The 21,581-nt window shown below is 34.7% G+C and overlaps 1 protein-coding gene across 4 annotated transcripts in view; it reads left to right on the top strand.

Annotated features, from left to right (window-relative positions):
• ESRRG (estrogen related receptor gamma) overlaps window positions 1–21,581 on the top strand; it is a 604,123-nt gene that overhangs the window by 238,809 nt on the left and 343,733 nt on the right. Inside the window, exon 1 of one of the 4 annotated variants that reach the window (XM_074222672.1) lies at window positions 1–21,581. This exon is cut by the window's left edge and continues 8,256 nt beyond it. The exons of the other annotated variants lie outside the window; for them this stretch is intronic. The gene's annotated coding sequence lies outside the window, so the exon portion shown is untranslated. 4 annotated transcript variants of the gene reach the window in all.

Here is a 21,581-nt window from a genome sequence, read left to right as displayed (position 1 = left end):
ATTGGTCATCGGTCCAAATGGTCATCAGATTTTTGTCTAAAGACTTCAAGTGAAGAATATCCTACTACTGTACATCCTGAAGGGCAGCTAAGTAAGTAAAGAAGTGAGAGTTAATCTGAGCCTTGAAGGAGGATAAGATTTGTCTAATCAGAGGATCAAGATGTTCTATTCTCTGAAGAACAGCAGGAGTAAAAGATTGGATGTTGAAATAAGTATAATGTGTTCAGAGGTTGCTGAGGATGGCAAAAGTGGATGGTTTGTATTGGGGATGGGAAGAAGTAAGCTTGAATAAGGGTGATACAGGTCCACATTACAGACTAAGCAATTCTGCATTATTATTATTCTAATGTCAAAGCCCTTTCTTTTTAAGAATATGGCTCATCTTAGTCAGTGATTTAGTCAGTATGGATGGCAAAATGCTATCAGGTCAGTCATAAACGAGCTCTAGGATTCCTGTAGTCACACTGCTAGAAGGAAAGTCCTAGCATTTTTGTGCTCTCAAGTTGCCTAAGGGCACCTAGACTAGGAAAAAAAATGGGTAACTGGATTAATAATAACTTACATTTATAAAGTGCTGTAACATTTGCAAAAACATCCATTATCTCATTTGACCTTTACAACATGTAAGTTAAACAGTATAAATATTTTTTGGTCCAAGTCTTGGATTTAATGAGTATACGGAATTTCCATTATGGAAGTTATTAATGCATTACCTGTTTTATAACAGAGTCTTAGTGTTGCTTGAGATACTAAAAAGTTTAAGTGACTTGTTTTTTCTTTCATGTCTATTATATATCAAGGTAGATCTTGAACCCAGATTTTGCTGATACCAGGGTTACCCTATCTATCCACTCTGTCATAGTACCCTTCAGTGTACCATCACTGTTTTATTGATATGGAAATTGAGTCTCAGAAATTAAGTGACTAGTTTAAAGGTCACAACTAGTTGGTGTCAGAACAGGGATTCCGACTGAAGCCTTCTGATTCTCAAGTTCCCTATTCTTTCCTCTATACCTCATTAGTTAATCATATTATACTTAACTGATGATAGTCTTTCCCTTTAGCCTTATGTCCAGAGTTTAGACTTAACCTATTTATACTACCTAACATTTCAGGTGAGGAGGGAAAAAAGAACATCAAATGATGGATACTAATAGAGTCATTCTTTGTAGAAAATTATATGGAGAGTTAAATTTTTTTTAAAAATACCACAACAATTAACTCAAATTTTTAAATACCACAAAAAAATACCATAAAGGAAAGACTTTTCTGCACATATTCATCAACTATAATATATCCTGATCATTAAATTAAAAGGAGAGGATAAAAATATTAGGAGCAAGAAATAAAACATACAGGTAGAATAGGATATCAGATGTGGATTTTTCATTAATCTTTTTATAATTAAATTAGCTTCTTATCTTTATGTCTTCTACAGGTTTCCATGTTACATATTGTTAAGGTATCATGTAGTCTGAGTAATATAACTTTATATAATTTCAAAGTATCTCTAAAAGATGTGATAGGTTGCTAAGGATAAAAATGTAGATGATTAGGAATTTGATCAAATCAGTCATTCAGCAAATCCCTCACACTCTGTACAAAAACCCAAACTCAATAACTCTGTGCTAGATGCTGAATGAATTACCAAAAATTTTCACACTAATTAGAAAAAAACTGGGGAGTATTGGAGGGGGGGGGGGAAGAAAGGGAATTGTATGTAGTCTAAGTTCAGCATGTCCCTGTACAGAAGGGGAATCATGATCCCAGCACTCAGAGTCTTACTGCTATTATCACTCTTCAGTTACTTCTAATGGTCAGAATTGCTGATTCCTCTACTAAATCTTGGCAGGTGTGTTACAGGAAAATATATTGGTTAAGGTGCCAGTGAAGAAGTTAATGAAAAGCACAATAAGTGGTGATGGCTTTTTCTTTCAGCAGACATTGATGTTTTTTGATAATATATGGATGGGTCAGTTTACCCTATTAGCAAATGTAACCATTTTATACCTTACAGATAAACTAGAGATTTGATAAATTAACAAATTAGTTTGCCAGCTCTGATTTCCAAAGGTATTAGACATAAAATGTTCATCATGCCTTTGCTGTTTATAACCATCAGGCAATATGACATATCAGTAGGTAACCTCTCTCTCTCCTGGATTAGGAGAATAATACTTTTTTTTTCTATGACTACTAGAGGACTTCAGTCAAAACCAATACTGAAAGCAACTTCATGGTCATCTTAGGTGTGTTTCAGTTATGTTAAGTAAGAAAGAATCCTCTGAAATATATATAACCAATATCCCTTTATGCTTTATTCCTTATTCTCCTTTTGACCAGAAATACTTCCCTTTGAAGAGTGTCTATAAGGGGGCAGCCAGGTGGCACAGTGGAGAGGGCACCAGCCCTGGAGTCAGGAGGACCTGAGTTCAAATGTGGCCTCAGACACTTAATAATTACCTAGCTGTGTGACCTTGGGCAAGTCATTTAACCCCATTGCCTTGCCAAAAAAAAAAAGAGTGTCTATAGTACTAGCTGGGGTGTGGGGCAAATGGGGCAGTACAGATATATGGAACTAGAGATAGAAACCCTAGCCAAGTTCAAGTTACTTAGGACATAACACTTAGTACTTCATTTAGAAAATGAGGTGGCTGGACTAGAAGATTTCTTTCAGCTCTGTGACATTGCCTTATGATAATAATGGAAACTTTACCCTTTTATATTTGTAAACTGCATTACATACATTATCTCCTTTGTACTTCCTGAGAATTCTATTATGTAGCTACTCCCATTGTTACATACCCATTTTACCAATTCTGAAGTTGAATCAAAATTTTTGGCAATTAGAGCTATCCAAAACAATGGACTGACTCAAGAAATAGTGGGTTCCTTTTTCCTAGAGTTAGGTGTCCAAGTAAAAACTGAATGTCCCAACCATTAACATTTATGTTATTTCATTTATTCTTCACAACTTTATAGTGTCATTATCCCCATTTTAAAAAGGAGGAAACTGAGTTTTGGAATGATTAACTTGTCCAGGATTACTCATTATCTTAATGCTCAAAGTGACATTCCAATACATGTGTCCAGACTCACAGTCCAGCTGTTTCTCAGATCTAATAGAAGGGGGAGGGGGAATCATTCTTGGAAGAGTATAATCCAGTGTACCCAGTTAATCATAGATTAATTCCTGTACCCAAACACACTTAAGACTAATCATCCTTGCTTCCCTCCTGACCTAGCCTTTCCATTCGTAGTCAAGAATATGTTAGTGCTTTTGGTGACAAAGATGTGGGTTTCAGATAATCTACAGCATACTAATTATATATCTATAGGATGGTCAAGACCTAAACATGCACAAAGATATATGTGAAATATCTTGAATATAGCTATCTGAATATTTTATTTAATCTTAATGTGCCTAACACATCATGAATCCTCAATAAATATGTATGATGGCTAGGGGCAAAGGTTCTAGTTAATACTTCTCTTAGAGAAACTCTTTCACTCATTGTGTAATTGCAGCTGTTCTTTAATTTGAAACAATTTTACTTTTACTTAATGTATTTCTACTAGTCCAAAATCTTGGCAATGAAGTTTTTTTCCCCTTTGTTGAATGAATGATAGAAAGGAAAAAAAATCTGTACCCACCCACGGAGCTCTGTCTTGTTAAGCTTCATATTAGAGAAGCCAGTTTAGATTAGATAATTTTAGTTCTTTGTGTGAAGCTATTTTTAAATGTAATTTTTTTTCTAATAATGCAATTAGTTGTGTTTTTTGCATAATTTGAAATATCATATTGAAGTTTAAGAAGCTTCATTTTATTTTAATTAAGAACTTACTGGTATTAATAACCAAGAGACTATGAACATTACCAATCTTAACCCTTTTATTCTCCTTTTAAATGCACAGGAAGCAAGTTTCCCCCCTTTTGGAAGGCCTAATAAGAATGCCATGTATAAAATTACCCTGTCTGAAAGAATAGGCACTGTATCCCAATATAGATCTCAGTGGAAAATCACTCAAAATTGCATGACATCTTCCCTCCCCCATCATCTTTCTCTTCCCTTCCCCCCATTCTTTTCCAATTGTCTGTCTCATAGTTCAGTTGCAGAGGGAAACAAGCATGGGGCATTGCGACATTTCAATTCACTGTTACCAACAGTCCCTTTGCACATCCCATTAGTGTATTATTTATAGCTTCATAAAAGGCTCTTTAAAGAAAAAAAAAGCTATCCTTGTGTTTCTTATGATGACACTATCCTAGTAATGAAATGTTATTTTTAAAAACAACACTCTATTCCATAGGTTGACTCCTCGCCACACCGCATATTCTTATTCTCTCTCTCTCTCTCTCTCTCTCTCTCTCTCTCTCTCTCTCTCTCTCTCTCTCTCTTTTCTCTCTCTCTCTTTCTCTCTCCGTCTCTCCTGTCACATTTAAAAGTCGGCCCACAAATCCTCTCAAGAGACATGGCTCAAAAATAAGCGATTGAAAAAGGTCCAAAAGAGGCTTGGAGCTGATATCCTACATCTTACAATGTGCAGCTTCAGAGGCTGCAAAGAGTCTGAACTCCAGATGCTTGTATAAACAAGACTTACTAGAAGTCATTACCTCATAACTCCTCATAAGCTTGCACCTGACAAGCCACTCGGAGCTAGAGGGCTATGTTTTCCCTAATAAATTCCTTTTTGAACCCACTTGTTAGTCAAGCGTTGTGCACACTAACTACAGAAAGGACCCTGTGTCTTGGGCATAAATTACTCTTCCGTACCACTGTCTCTGAGCAGCCCCCCAGTTATGGATTACTTTGTTCTCGACTTGACAGGAACATAATTAGAACTGTTGATGAAATCTACCAAATTGTTCCTCCATGGCCTCAGTGGTCAGGAAATTTGGCTGAGTCGTATTTGTCACCGATGTACAGGCTCTAAACACTTCATATTAACTATGTTATTAATGTGCCCTCTAATCTGTCCATGAATTGGTAACACTGGAAGTGAGCAGAGCTCTAATGGCATCTTGCAATGAATACATTGTAATGCTTCTTTTAAAAGTTTCAGCCCAGGGAAGATGTTAATAAAAACCTTGTGTGTCTGTCTGTTTGTGTGGGGGAGTGTGTTAGTATGTGCATATGGGAGCATGTATGTTTTTGCATTTTGAAGGATGATTTCTTTTTAGATTTTCACTAATGTCACATTCTACATTCTTTGAGACGTGCATTTATTTGGATCACAGAATGCCATAAAAAATATTTGTTGTGAATTCTACATAAAAGAAAAATGTAATGAAATGATGTCCTTCATTAGTTTTTCCAGTGTACATATGTATACATGCACCCAAGAAGATGACAAAATTAGTATTGCTCTTCAGGTAGCTGCAAACCAGAGAATGATCATTATCCTTGTAGGGAATCTTTCAGTTAGCTCTTGTGCCAGTCATTGTGCTAATAAATAATGGAAATACAAATAAGAAAAGGAGTTAGCCCCTGACCTCAAAGAACTGATAATAGTTTCATCTTTAAAAATTTAAGGACAATGATATACAGCAATTGTGTATGTATCACAATACGTATATGTGCATGTATCATTCATATTTAAACAAAAAAGAGCACATTTCCACATATTGACTATATAGCTAACAGGTTGATTCTTCATAATGGTAGACATGTCATTAGTCTTTGATGTTTATCAGGACATTAGCAGATTGATGGATGTTCATTGGCCATGATACCATCATCAAGCTTTATAATGCACTGAATATTTAAAATGAGTAGAAATTGGTAGTGAATTTATAAAGGTTAAGTAAAAAGTAAAAAAATGAAAAAGTAGGGGTAGATACAGCTGCATTAAAAAATGGATTCTTGGGGCGGCTAGGTGGTGCAGTCAGGGTGGCTAGGTGGCACAGTGGATAGATCACCAGCCCTGGAGTCAGGAGTACCTGAGTTCAAATCCAGCCTGACACTTAATAATTACCTAGCTGTGTGACCTTGGGCAAGCCACTTAACCCCATTGCCTAGCAAAAACCTAAAATAAAAAAAATTTTTTTAATGGATTCTTATTTTAAAACCTTGAAATGTAGGCTTTTATTTCAATTTATAATGAAGTAGAAAGATGGAAAAAACATAGTTTTATCATCATTTGTATCCTTTGGGGGGGTCTGTGTTATTGGATGTTAGTAAATAAATCACTTGGAGTAAAAATTGCAAATGTAAAGCATCTATAAAAATCATAGATCTCTCTCTCTCTCTCTCTCTCTCTATATATATATATATATATATATACTATAGATTAATATAAGTTATAGTTATAAAGATATAATTGATATCTCTTTTAATATTATCCATAAACTGTGCTATGATAAAGGAGAAGGATCTGTGGTGTATATGTGTACATTCAAAGGGATAAATATATAATTATGCTGTCAATGCAAGGAATCATTAATTAACATACTGTTGAGTAAGTTCTTTGAAAAAGAATCAGGTACATAAGTGTGTACACTAAAAACTTTCAGAGATTTCTATTTAACAAATTGCAACTCTTTCACAAAATATACTTGATTTACATTGAAAGTTGTGTACAGAAATTCACTGAAATTTGTAACTAGAACTGCAATCTTGTGTCTATGGTCCATTGCAAGACTTTGAACTATACAGTTCTGAGTTCCTGAAGCCCCCACTGTCCAGAACATTTATAGATGTCTTCTGTTATCTAGGAACTATGAACATAAAGAAGTATAGTTATTTTCCTTAGGAGACTTTTAGTTTAGTTGGGGTAGGTGTGTGTGTGTGTGTGTGTGTGTGTGTGTGTGTGTTTAATATTGTCTAGTGCAGTGACATGAACATATTAGATGCTCAACAAATGTCTGTTGGAGAATGATACCCCACACAAAACTAAAACCTTTATTTGGTTGAAGCAAATAATTCCTAAGCTAGAGCTTTCATTTCTACCAGATATTGCACTTTCCTACATACTTCTAAGAGATACACCAGAAAGAATCTCAGTTTATCCTTTGGGGCTATCCCAGAAGAGAATGTGTGGTTGCAAAGCATAATCACTTTGCTATTTGCAATCTACAGACAATTACTAAAGTCTCTGGATAGTATTGGTCTTGGGCAATTCAGTACATGCATACACACACACATATACACATGCACACACACAGAAGAGAGAAAAGGAAAAGAAGAAAATGCTATGGGCATATTACTGGTGTATCAGATAAATAGAATAATTCAGTGGAGGGAGTAATTAATAAGGGCTAGACAGTTGTGAAAGTATTTATGGAGGAGCTAAGACCTGAACTGATCTTGGATCCCAGAATAGGGCTTGGATCCGTTTTGTCATGGGGAAACTTAGAAGCTGACTATTTTCAATAGGAGATATGTTTTTTCCTAGGGTACTCTAAAACAGTGATATCAAACTCAAAAGAAATAAGGATCATTAATCCAAACATAAGGATACCATATTGACTTATTTTTAAAAATATAACCATCTGTGATTAATTGAATTTGTATTTATTTGTTTAAATTTTTCTCCCTCATTTCCTAAATGATAAATTGTCAAATAACACTGTGAACAGGCAGTTTTTCAGATAAATTAAATCTATCTATGAAAAAATGTTCCAAATTACTGTTAAATGCAAATTAAAACAATTTAGAGGTACTCTCATACCTGACTGACTAATATGACAGAAAAGGAAAATGATATATGTTTCAGAAGATGTGGGAAAACTGGAACACTAATGCATTGTTGGTGGAGTTGTGGACTGATCCTATTCTGGAGAGTTATTTGGATCTATTCCCAAGGGATGTAAAGCTGCGTATACCCTTTGAGCCAGCAATGCTTCTACTAGATCTGTATCCCAAAGAGATTATAAAAAAGGGGAAAGGACTCACTTATACAAAAATATCTATAGCAGCTCTTTTGTGGTGACAAAGAACTGGAAATAGAACGGATGCCCATCAATTGAGGATTGACAGCACAACTGAACCTGTGATATTATGAATGTAATGGAAAATTATTGTTCTAACAGAAATAACGAGCAGGCAGATCTCAGAAAAATCCTACAATGAACTGATGCTGAGTGAAGTGAGCAGAAACAGGAAAACATTGTACGTAATCACAGTAGCCTTGTGTGATGATCATGTATGATAGACTTAGTTCTTCTCAGCAATATAGTGCTCAAGATCAAAGCATATTATTTTCATTTTTTAAATGTTTTTTTCTTTCTCATATTATTTTCCTTTTGTTTGTTCTGATTCTTGATTCACAAGCTGACTAAAATGGAAATATGTTTTAACAGATTGTGCATATACAACCCTATATCAGATTACTTACTGTCTTGTTGGGGGTGGGGGGAGGGATGAAGAACATTTTACAAAAATGAATGTTGTAAACTATCTGCATGAAATTTTAAAAATATAAAATGCTTTTAAGATATTAAATAAATTTCCCCATTTATATTTTATTCTAGTTTGGACTGCACTCAGGAATATTTCAGACAATATTTAACACCTCTGCTCCATATGTTCTATGATTTAAGAGATATGGATACTCTCCCCTCCATAATAGTTACAATCTCTTTCCACTTTAATAGATAGTTTCATGAATTCCTATGGCCAAAAATTTCATCTTCTGATGATAAGCCTCTTGGAACTTAGAACTCCTTGAATAACAATCCTTCACTAGATCAATAATATTTTGATACGCACTTCTAGAACCATGAAAAGGGTCACAAAAGATTTTGAAAGTATACTAACTAAAATCCATACAATACTTATAATACACTAGATTCATTGCCCTAAGTCAGATATAGAAAGGTTAACACTTTATTATCAAAAATTAGAAAGAAAATTAATTGATAGCCATTTTTACAGTACATGTTAAACAGCTTAAAAACTAATAGGAATGTTTTTGATATAAATGAACATCACTTTATGAGGTAATAGCAATGGATGAAAATAGATACATACAACTGAATTTGTCTAATGGAACCCAAAGCAGTTTTCCTTTGGAGAAAATTTATGAAATGACTAATAGTCAGGAGGGGAATAAAGAGCTCCATAATGGACAACACACTCAAGAACTCAACTAATAATATGTTGACAAAGAAACATCAAACAAATGGAGAACCTTGCAGATTTTTTCATAGAAATAGAAAGGTTTATGATGGGAATTTCAAGACCTAGTCATTTCCATAAAAAAAATTATAGTTTGTCCTTAAGGGCTGTAGGCTTCAAAAATGTAGCATATACCAAATACCTTCAAATGACATTAGAGAGTTCTGAGAATTATATTTTGAAAGTTCATTATCTTTCATAAACTAATAGTCTACAATTACTATATTACAAACATAGACCTCAATATATTTTTGAGGATTAAACAAAAAGTTGACCTAGAATCATAGGCTCAACTATAACTCATAATAGCCCAGACATCACATTGATCTATAAAAATTTAAAGAAATTTTGATATTGCCATAAACAATGCTTGTAATTTCTAAATCTAGAGCCTTAACAGAAGAAACCAAAGTCACATGGGACTTCACTCAAGGTTGTCACAAGGGACTTCACTCCCAGTTAGTTGGCATAAGAAATAATAAAAATGAAGTTGTGGAGGGAATTTCAGCAGAACTGTACCTAGGTAGTCCAGGAAAGCAGCTTATAAAAAGAATAACTAAAGGAGAGGAAAAAAAGAATATCTAGAAGGAGAAATGGATCAGGAGTCAGGAGAAATTTTATTTCTGCCTCTGATACTTAATAGCTATATAATTATGAGGCAATCACATAAACTCTATGAGCCTCAGTTTCCTCTTTTATAATATTCTCATAAGGTTGACATGTGAATCAAATAAGATAATATATTTAAAGTACTATGTAAATGTTGGTTTTTTAGTCCCCAAATGAAATAATTATTTCAGTTAAATCTCTCAGAGAATTTTTTTTCTCCCTCTTAAACTGACAGATTCAATTACAGTAATCATTGATCAGGGAGAATCTGTATGGCCTGATAGAGCTTCTGACAACCCTACTGCTATAAGACCAGCTAGTGTGATACAAAATCTTAAAAGGCAAAAGATGATGTGATGTAATAGAAAGAACTATGGATTGGAAGTCAGAAGACCTAGATTTGAACCTATCCTCTGCCATTTACTAGATAGTGGAAGAGTTATAGAGAGGAACCAGACAACTTGGATTCTTTATATCATCTGACCATGAGTTTACTGTTCTTTTAGCTATGCAGACTGCCTGCCTTGTGCTTAATACATATTTGTTGAATTGAATACACATTGAAGTATTAAGGAAAGCCATCAATACCTGTGAACCTAGGGAGGGGAAAATATTGGCAGAGTGTGCCACTGAAAAATTAGTCTGCATGCCATCTTTGTCAGCCCTTTTCATAGGTTGCCGACCCTCCCTCTAGTCAACCTCCCCCCACCACAGCTTGAAGCAAGATCATAACCCAGACAAATATTGAGTATCTTTTCAAATTAGTTCTCCTGCAAAAACTTTGGGATAGTAAAGTCAATGTGGTCTTTGGTTTGTTACTTTTCATCTTCATTTCACAGATGAAAATGTGTTCGGAGTCTACCACAATGAGACTCTAATTTGGTAAATGTGTGCGTTCCTTCAGTATCCTCGGTATGGAGCATATGCTTGTGGATGCTCATGTTTGAAATGATGATTCACAGTTAATCGTTATAAGAAATAGGCTTACCACTTCATAAACTCTAGGAAAGACTGTTTTCTTTTCTAAACATTTAAATTACTCAGCCGTTTTATGCATTAAAACCCAATTATAACTTAGAGACTATTTCAGAGAATTTCAAAAGCTATTTCCTGCAGGATCTGTGCCTAAAACTACATTTTATCATTCAGTAGTTCACACTTCCTAATGCAGGGTTTTCAAAAAACCAGCTTAGAGCTCTGTAAGACACTTGACAAGGCATCAGGTACTGCCCTATGAGAAATCCAATAGAAGAGTTTCATTTTTATAATTTCAGTACTAGATTTTTATGGTCAGGTATGTACATGGTTATCCCTGAGAAAGGACAAGAGGAAATCTTTTAGGAATTTAATACTAATAATCACCTTGAGATACCTATAAGGTTCTGACTGTGTATGTTTGCATATCTCTACATACACAGATCTTTTGCTGCCAAAGGGTTAGAATTGAGTAGTATACTTCTCATGTGAAATGCTTATGCCAGCCTATTAGTAATAAGCTATAGTGTAGGGAACTGTGATGAAGTGGAAATGTGCTAGACTGAGTATCAGGAGACTTGGATTCAAAATTTCACTTTACTACTTATTAATGGGGTGGTCTTGGGTAAGTTACTTAACTGCTATGCCTCAGTTTCTAAACTCTTGGTTTGGAATATATATAATATATTAATAGATGCTCATATTTGAAAAGATGATTCCCAGTTAGTTGGCATAACAAATAATAAAAATGAAGTTGTAATTTGAATGTTTGGAAGAGAGAAAGGCTTTGAGGATATAGTTTTCTTCTTTAGGCATTTAGATGAATCAGTCTCAAGACAGGGACTAAATTTTAATGCCATAACCAAGCAAAACTTTGAAGAGTTATCTTAGCTCCGCTATTACCCTCAGAATCATCTTTATCACCTTCCAGGTATGAAGTTTTCTATCTACTATGCTATGTTATCTCTTTTAGAATTATAAACCCCTAGAACTAAAATATGTTATCAAATCCAAATATCTTATTTTTCAGATAAGGTAACTGAATCTTAAGACTGTTAAGTGACTTTATTCAGTGATAGTAAGACAGGAAGGATTAGAAAAATACAATTATCCTGATGATATCCTTGTCACTATAATGAAATTAGTTTTTTAGAGTAGGGGTGGATTGGGATGGAGATTTATACCAGAAAGTATGAATCCATTCTAAACTATAAGGAACAACTTTCCTCCAATATATAAATAGTTGAACTCCCTCCACTCCTTACATGCCCACATAGAACTGGTAGCAACATTACTGTTGGAGGACCTTATCTTATATCAAGGCAGACTCATAAGGATCAAATCTGTGTGAATTTTTTTTCCTATAGAAATCTGGAAGACTTACATTAAGGTTCTAAATGATTTTGAGATTTGCTAAGCCAAGTCCTACTTGTCAAAGCTGCTTTGGTTGAATATTTAAAGTTCAAGTGCTTTGTTTGCTTTAGATGAGTGCTCTGAAGTGGCTCAAAAGCCATTGGCCCATTTATATAAACAAATGGAGAAATGTACTGATCGTTCATGCTACCCAGATGCAGCTGGTTTTTACCTCAGAAAGAAAATTTCCCCCATCATTTGAAAAAAAGTTTTCAACACACCTGCTTAAAATATTTCATGAAACAACAGGTGTATATAAGGTGATGGGTTCTGAAGAGTTGTCCGGAAGAATGGAAGGGAAAGAAAGTATTGTCTATTTTCAGTTCATGTTGATTTTTTAAAGTTACTGATTTATGATCTTTTTGCTAAAAAAGAACCATGACCCCAAAGCTTATTTTCCAGTTGATGTATTTTGTAGTGCTGTTGCAGCAACCCACTTGCATCTGAGACAGTTTTTGGTTATTTTGGTTAATAATTGGTTGCTCCCAAAGTCCTTTTTCTTAACTACAGTTCCATTTAGGTGCATGTTTAGATATCCATTATTCCTTTTTACTCCCCTTTCTCTCCTTCCTCTAATCTCACAGTACAGCACTATTTTTAATGCTGATATTATGAAATAGAATTTATAATCTAGCTTACTTAGAGGCAATGCTGCTTAGTGGGTAGATAAAATTGTTAGTTAAGTACTGTGCTGTATGATTTTGAAAAGAAAGGCAAAAATACCATCCCTATTCTCAAGGAGCTCACATCCTAAAGGAGGAGACCATTTGTAAAATAATAATGTTCATATAAGATATACATAGAGGAAAAGTAAGTGTTCATCCTTCCTTCTTAAGGATGTCTTGACTTGCAAATGAATTGGATTTAAGTGAGGCAGGGCTATGCAAAGTCATTTATCTGACTCTTTCCTCCAAAGTCATCTGTATCCTGTGGCAAGATATATGTCAGGACAACTGATTATAGCTCCCACCAAGGAAAGTTTATCTCAAAGGGAAGGCACTGGGAGCAAGGGAAGACCAGGAGTTGGGATAGAGTTTGGAGAGGGGGGAATCAGAAGAGCATCCTGTATAAAATGGAATTTGAGCTGAGTCCTAAAGGAATCCAGGGAAAGTAAGAGACAGAGGTAAGGGGGCATGGAGGACAGACAGGGCATATAAGGAGATCTGAGTCTGGTAGGATCTGCAGGTAAGCCATTGTAGTGTGTGAAGTGGGGAATCAAGTGTAAAAAGAGTCAACAGATAGGAAGGAGCCAGGTTAGGGAAGGCATTTTATGCCAACGTAGATGACTTTATATTTGATACTGCAGGTAATAGTAAACCTCTAGAATTTGTTAAATAGTGAAATGGCATGGTCTGAGTGCAGGCTGAATTTGATAGAGACTTGAGGAAGGAGGATTATGATAATTCAACATCTTTTTTCAGTTACACAAATATAGATATTGGAATTCATTGTGAAAAAGATATTGTTTTGAAAAACAAAGGACTTGATGTGGTTCAGACCCCTATAAGAACTCATCCTTGAAGGGGAGATAAGGTAAATGGAAAAGAATGAGGAGATACCACAATTGATTTTCAAGGTGGAGATTCCTGTTCTTGGAGAGTAGGAAGCTATATCTCAAGTTAAGAAAAGAGACTATGTTATGATAACAGTTCTGCTATATTCAGCTTAATTCAAATCAGCACACAATGATTTCAAGTACTATCCTAGGTTCAAAGAATTTTTTTTTCTGTTTGTCTAATCTTATGATTTCATTGGTGTAAGAAGCTTAAGGAGAGGAAGCTCCCTCAGAGAGTGACCTGGGACACTGAAGGTTGAGTCATTTACCAAGTGACTTCAATCCTTGTCTTCCTGATTTTGAGTCCAGCTATACCACACTACCTGAGATTGGAGCTACAAAGACAAAACCAAAACAGTTCTTAGATTTAAGCAGCTTATATATTACAGATTGATCACATAAGAAAACAGACTTAGAGCTAGAAGAGACCTTAATGTTCATCTAGTTGGCTACCTTTTATTTATTTATTTTTCCTATTCTGAACTTAACAAATGCTGAACAAAATGTGAATATCCATATAGGAAATAGTGTAGAAAAAGATCATTATAAAACTGTAAATGTCTATGACATATTGCTTGTTTTCTTTTAAGTATTAAAAAATTCAATTAATAACTTTCAAAACTGCTTTTCTGTGTTTTCCTTTTGTTCTCTTCTCTATAGGTGTGTGTGTGTATTTTAAAAATGCTTTAATGACCCTCAGTTCTTTCTTTTTCTTTTTCTGTTGCTAGCTTCCCTTTCCTTCTCATATCTTTCTACTTATTAGTGGTGATTGTGAATAAATACCCATAAACAAGCAAAAATAAGTTTTCACATTGGCTCTGTCTGGAAAACCTATGTTATTCTGTAACTTTATGTAATCTTTATGTCAGGAGATGAGTAACATGTTTCATCATTTGGACATCTTTTATAGATCATCATCTAATTTGTTAATTGTAATGTATTCAGAGATCACTTATACTACACTCTCCTTTGAGATCTCCCTAACCAGGAGATCATTCAGAGAGTTGCCTCTCTCTCAACTCATTTCAACTTTTGGACATTTCGATAGATAGATAGATAGATAGATAGATAGATAGATAGATAGATAGATAGATAGATAATTTAGATAGCTAGATGAGGAACATATGCAATATATTCCCAATTACATGTTCAAAATTTTCAACATTTTTTTAACACTTGATCTTCAAATTCTTTCCCTTCCCTGGCAAACAATTTGATATAGATTATACATATACAGTCATGCAGAAATATTCTGTACCTTTCCAATAGGTAGAACATTGTTACTTATGGAAAGTTGAAATTTGCCAGTTTATGACATTGACCTATGTCTCCTGCTTCTGCCTTTTGTAGTGAAGTAAAACAAATATAATCTATTTACATGATTCTCTCTCCTCTCCTTTCCCTTCCTTTTTCCTTCCTCTCCCCTCCTTTCTCTTCATTTTCCTTCCCTTCCTTTTCTTTCCCTCTTTTCTTCTTCTTCTTCTTCTTCTTCTTCTTCTTCTTCTTCTTTTCTTTTTCTTCTTTGTCTTTTTTTTTTTTTGGTCTAACCCAGATTTCATTGTTGTAGAAAGGTGCTGCTGGTGAGGAAAATCTTTGGCAATTGTCCTGCAGTTTTAGAGTTTTAGAAAGCTGCTTAGGGCCCCAAAAAGTAAAGGGATTTTCACAGAGTCATATAACCAATATGTGACAGAGGCTTATCTTAATTCCAGGTTTTTCTGCCTCTGAGAACTTCTTTCTCTCTACTAAACTATGCTGTCTCCCATCTAGTGACAATTCAAATACATCAATGCTAATATAGCTCTCCCTAAGATCTAATATAAAGTAAATATATATGTCTTCAGTTCTATTAGCTGGTCAGTTCCACATTTAAATTTTTGAGACTTTGATTGTATGGTATCATTTCTAGTCTCCATGTACTTTTGGTCACCTTTCTCCTCAGGATACATTCTAACTTGTTAATATCCCTCCAAAAAGTCCCTTGTATTAGATACAGTATTTGACATCTAACCACAATCTGACCCATGACCCAAACAATACCTGATTCTATATAATCCAAACTCCTATTATATTATTTCTATTGCATATTATTTATATTTTGAGATTATTTCCAAGCCTTCACTTGAGCAAACAATTTTATTAGACTACCATGGAACAGTGGAAAGAAGACTTGTTTGGAGCTGAAGAATCTAGATTTTAATTTATCCTAGTTGCAAGACCATTGGATAAGTCATAATCTCTCTGGTTTGGTTTACTTACTTGTAAATTGTACCTTATAAAATAATCATGAGAATCTGATGTGATAATGTGTATAAAATGCTTTGAAAATTTTGATGTGTTATAGAATTGCCAGTAATTACTATGGACTCTTAGTTAAAAAAAAAGAAAAAATCTAATTATAAAGATCATATTATAAACATAGAGGAAAATGGCAGGAAATCCATTTCACAACCATGGAGAGGGGAAGAGTTCTTAATAAATTTTTTAAAAATTTTTTATTAATTTTTTTATTTAATCTAAGTCAATGGAGTTAAGTGACTTGCTCAGGGTCACACAGCTAGGCAATTATTAAGTGTCTGAGGCCGGAACTCAGGTACTCCTGACTCTAGGGCTGGGACTCTATCCACTGTACCACCTAGCTGCCCCTCTTAACAGGTTTTTAACAAAACAATACAGGAAATAAAATAAACAATTTTTATTACATAAAACTAATTCACCCAAGAATCTTGAGATCTCTCCTAAATTCTACTTGTATGCTTTTCCAGAATTAAAAGAACTTAAGAATAAAACCCCCTGCTCCTAAAATAATGTCTTGGATCAGTGTGTCCTAAGGTGGATCTGAATGTAGTTTGATCCAACATAAGTCTAAGTAGATGTTAAAAGATTTCAGATATGATGTTGTATCTTATTTTAACATCCCTTTCCTTCTGATTTAAACAGATCACAACCTTTCCCCAATCACCTGTTCATAGTTTAGTCTCCTTTCAGAAAATTCTGTTTAAGCATGGAATGGCTTAATTAGATGTAAAGTGAAGAAAATAGAACCAAGAAAATAAAATATGAAATGTCTTTTAACAATGTAATAAAGAAAACAACAAAAATTCAACCCAATGTTGAATATAAATTAAAACAGCTAAACTTGCCTCTGAAGAAAAGCAAAGAAAATGTACCTCCCTCTGTTTATTAGAAAGGTGAGAGACTATTATGAGGAACATTGACTATACTATATGATTCATTTAAGATGCTGATTTTTTTCTCTGAGTATTTATTTTTTTATTTTGTTTAATTTGAATTTTACAATTTTCCCCCTGATCTTCCTTCCCAACCCCCTCCACAGAAGGCAGTTTGTTAGTCTTCATAATGTTTCCATGGTATACATTCATCTAACTTGAATGTGATGAGAGAGAAATCATATCCTTAAGTAAGAAAAATATAGTATATCTCATTGCAGAATTGCATATTAAGATAATGGGTTTTTTTCTCCTAAATTAAAGGTAATAGTCTTTAGTCTTTTTTTCAAACTCCACTGTTCTTTCTCTGGATACAGATAGTATTCTCCATTGCAGACAGCCCCCAATTGTCTCTGATTGTTGTACTGATGGAATGAGCGAGTCCATCAAGATTGATCATCACCTCCATGTTGCTGTTAGGGTGTACATGTTTTTCTGGTTCTGCTCATCTCACTCAGCATCAGTTCATGTAAATCCTTCCAGTTTTCCCTGAATTCCCATCCCTCCTGGTTTCTAAGAGAACAATAGTGTTCCATGACATACATAAACCACACAGTTTGTTAAGCTATTCCCCAATTGAAGGACATTTACTTAATTTCCAATTCTTTGCTACCACAAACAGGCTGCTTTAAATATTTTTGTACAAGTGATCTTTTAACCCTTTTTTCATAGTCTCTTCAGGGTATAGCCCCAGTAGTGTGATATTGCTGGGTCAAAAGGATTGCACATTTTTGTTGCCCTTTGGGCATAATTCCAAATTTCTCTCCAGAAAGGTTGGATAAGTTCACAGCTCCACCAAGGTGTTGATTTTTTTTAATAGAATTGCTTCCCCCCCTTTTTTTATTCTTTGTTAACAAGGAAAACTCTCCTTAGGGGATGATGAGGGATATGTTTGGAGAATAAGAATACAAAAATAAAAATATGAAATAGTTTTTTTTAAAAGTTTGCAGTTACTAAAATTAGAAAAAGAAAGAAAAATTGGGGCTCTGCTTATCTTAAAATGGGAATGTAGTATATCATTTGAAAATATTAAATAAATGAAATGGCATGTGGTAGATAGGTATATAGATATGGTAGATAGGACTATAACTGCTTGACTTAAGGTCTAGAAATCATGTTGGAACTCATGTTTCTAACTCTGGTTTTCTTTTTCATTTCAGTATTTTAGTAAGATGTGTTTTGATATTAGCATTTATTTATATATACTGATGTGTGTGTGTGTATAACCTTGTTAAAATTTGGGAAAGAAAGAACTTTTCCCAATGATATCTAGCAAGTCTTGTAAAAATTCCTCTTCTGATTTACTACAGGTTTCCTGGAGAACTTATCTCTTTCCACTTTCATCATCGCTTGTCTCCTGCCTCATAGGTGACAATGAATATTTGTTTTTGACTCTACAAGTAGCTTGTACCATTTCCCTTGGTATTGCTATGATGACTAAAAGTTTTTTGCCAAGCTCATATATGCATTCATGTTTAGGGGGCAGAAATAGGAACATTACCACACAAGGGTTCTCTCATGTCTTTTTGCAAAAGTGAGTTCTCGTCCTTTCATTCTTAATGGGAAAGGTTGTGTCTACCTCCACATCTGACAAAGTCCTTTGACCCAGCCTTTCAGTTAAAAACCAGTGAATTCTGATAATGGAAGAGAGAGGGAGAAGAAATTAGTTTAACTGAATTGTCAGCAGGTTATTCTTGCAAAATCTGATTATACAAAGTCCTCTTTGCTTTGCTTTGGAATTCTACATCTCCATCAAATCTGGGCAGACCAAATCTAGAACAATGAAAGCAGCATCCCACAGCTTCATGTGTTCTCCAGCCAGGCAGGCAGACATGTATCCATATCATTATTACTGGCACCAAGTTCACTTTTTTCTGATGTTGATTTATTCTGCAAGTCTCACTCCTTTAATCCAGTACTTAATAATGCCTCATAGACAATCACATCTGTCTGGAAGGGAAGGCATATATCTTCAAAGATTAAATGACAATCTCTAGCTCTTATTACACCTATTTAAATACAAAATCATATTAAAGTCCATTTGTTAATTGAGAATTAAATGAATAAGAAAAGCATTGCAATTCTCTCATGAATAACTTCAAATCCCTTCATCTTCCTCCTCCTCCCCAAAATGCTGTTTCAGGAGGTTTTAGTGGTATGAATAAATGTATTTCTTTTAACACTTTTGTTGTTTAAAAATGCTATTGTTTCATTTGAGGTGTGAGGAAATGTGCTAACCTTGTCATCGTTGGTGCAGCAGTGCAGAAATGATAACTGTATATACATTTTTTTTACAAAATAGAGGAGAGAGACAACTTATTTAAATCCTGAATACAGTCAGACCTCATATGCATTGTTAAAAAAAAAGCCCTAAAGAATTGCATATGGATTAGAGGGATGAATATTCTATTATTTCACTCTGTTCTGCTGATCTTCTTATTGTGACTTTGCGCTTCAGAAATCTGCCAGGAATTTGGCTTTGCCGTACTAGGCAGTAATTTTAAATGTGTATCAAGCACTTGATAGTGTATGATTTGCGTGCTGTTGCATTCCCATTCCTTAAATTTTCCACCAATTTATTACTTTTTTCATACTGTTTTAATATTTCAGGATGATGAATATATACAGCATCATTAAAGGTAAATAAAAAATGCATGAAATTAAAAAATGGAATATTAGATGTTTCTTTACTGTAATCCCTAGGCCCAATAGGAATGAAATGTCTCTGTTCTGTCAAGTAATCCCTAAACATGATTAGAGACCTTGTAGTTTCCATATAGCCCACATAATATTTGTATCATCTAAGCCTATTTATGTAAGGTTTCAGTAAAAGTTGTTATTAGAAGACCTATAAACTCATTTTACAATTCTGAAAGATATGCTTGCACTTAATCTTTCTACTTCTATTATTTTCTTGGAGTTGATAACAATGTGTTCTTAATTTATTTTTTTTCAGAACACCATCACATTTTTTTTATTCTTTTGCCATGCATTAGTTATTCTGTAGAAATATATATTTTAAGACACAGGATTGAGTTCAGTAGTTCATTTGCATCCATAGCTGCATTTTTCAACCTTAAGAACAACCAGTCAGCTTCATAGCTTTCTGTAGCCTTCATCTTTAATCTTAGACATGGACATTGTCTCAGGAAAGTGGTTTCTTTAGATAATTTCATTTGGGGAGTTTTTGGGGGGAGGGGTAGAAAGTTCCACATTTTCTCACAAACCCTCTTTTCATAAAATAATAGCTGATAACATCAGCTCTATTTTCTGCTCCATCCAAATGGGGTTTTGATTACCTGAGCAGATAGATAAAAAGACAACAGTTTAGTGGATTGGAAAAGCAAAACTTTAAATATGAAAAGAGCAAGGAAAAGTTTTAAGTGGAACACATATATAAGTATGTTAAGGAGGAATGTTAGATAGCTCTGGGTTGATTAAATTAGTCCTTCCCAGTGGTATTCTGCTGTCCTTATTAACAAGTCTTTACCTTTATTGATTTGCTGCCTATTTCTCTTTTTTGATTGGCCAGACAGACTACTTTCAGTGCCTCTACTCCTTTTAGACAGAAGCTAGTATCAGTCTTCCCGGACCCATTTCTTTGAAATATACAAATGAGAAAGCAATTGTGCAGAATTTCAGAAAAATAATTTTGTATAATTTGGATCTATGTTTTAGATAAACTCAAGTGTACTACTATAGAAGTGTGTATTTGTTGGGGTTTTTTTTTTTTGTATTAAACAATCATGTCGCACTTCCGGGAATCTAAAAATCAATGCTTGTTATCAAGATTACATTTAAGGATTGTGTTAAATGACTGCAATACCTTATGTTCATCCGTGATTATGGCAGGTTTTAAAACTCCATTCCATACAGAGCCCTGAAGTGGTGAGAGATCTTTTGACCTCTGCCCTCTTTTCAACAAGTTCATTCTAATGACCTAAGATCGAACAGGATAGTGTGAAAATCATTTCATTTGCATTAAGATAAGTCCAAGTTGGCTTTACCTCAGCAAAGACTTGATTTGAAGGCAAAATTCATTCATAGCTTTGCTCCCTTATATTCTGTAAGTCTGTCTTTTGGTATACAAGTTGTCAGCAGTTTTGGTATGTTTCTGCTATGAGCTTTCTCAGTCTCCCCTCCTCTCCCCTCCCACTGTACCCTCTTGGGGAAAAAAAAAGAGCAAGTAAATAAATGTCTGATAGTCCCCTAAATGAACTTAGCCCTAAGGAAAACATTTCAGAGCAGGAGAGACACTTAAGTTAGAAAAATGAGCAAGTGAGCATGTGCTTTCATAATGGTCGTGTGACAGTGTACCTTCATTGTGTTCAGCGGAAATCTGAGCCTCCTTCTACCAGCTGCACTGAAGCGTACACAAATGTCTCGAGTTCAGTTGGCAGATAAAGCTCTGCTGTGTGTTGCAACTGCAGAGTGTGGGGGCTGCCAGGTGCAATCAAGCCAGAAGAGTTCTGAGTCCCGGGTGGTCCACCTTTCTAGTTCAGGTGGCAAGAAAGTGCCCGCTCCCTGTGGACTCCCTGTGGATTTGGGAGGGGACCGACAGAGCCCTAGCCAGGGCAGATTTTTTCTGGGTTCCCATTCTCCAGATTGACCAGATTGTGCATATAGTCTATACCCTTCCTCAAAGCCCTCCCCAGGTGCCAGCTCTGATGGTTTTCTTCTGAG

This window comes from Macrotis lagotis, chromosome 2 (genome assembly GCF_037893015.1).
Source record: "Macrotis lagotis isolate mMagLag1 chromosome 2, bilby.v1.9.chrom.fasta, whole genome shotgun sequence".
NCBI lineage: Eukaryota > Metazoa > Chordata > Mammalia > Peramelemorphia > Peramelidae > Macrotis > Macrotis lagotis.
This window is presented reverse-complemented; position numbering and strand designations above follow the sequence as displayed.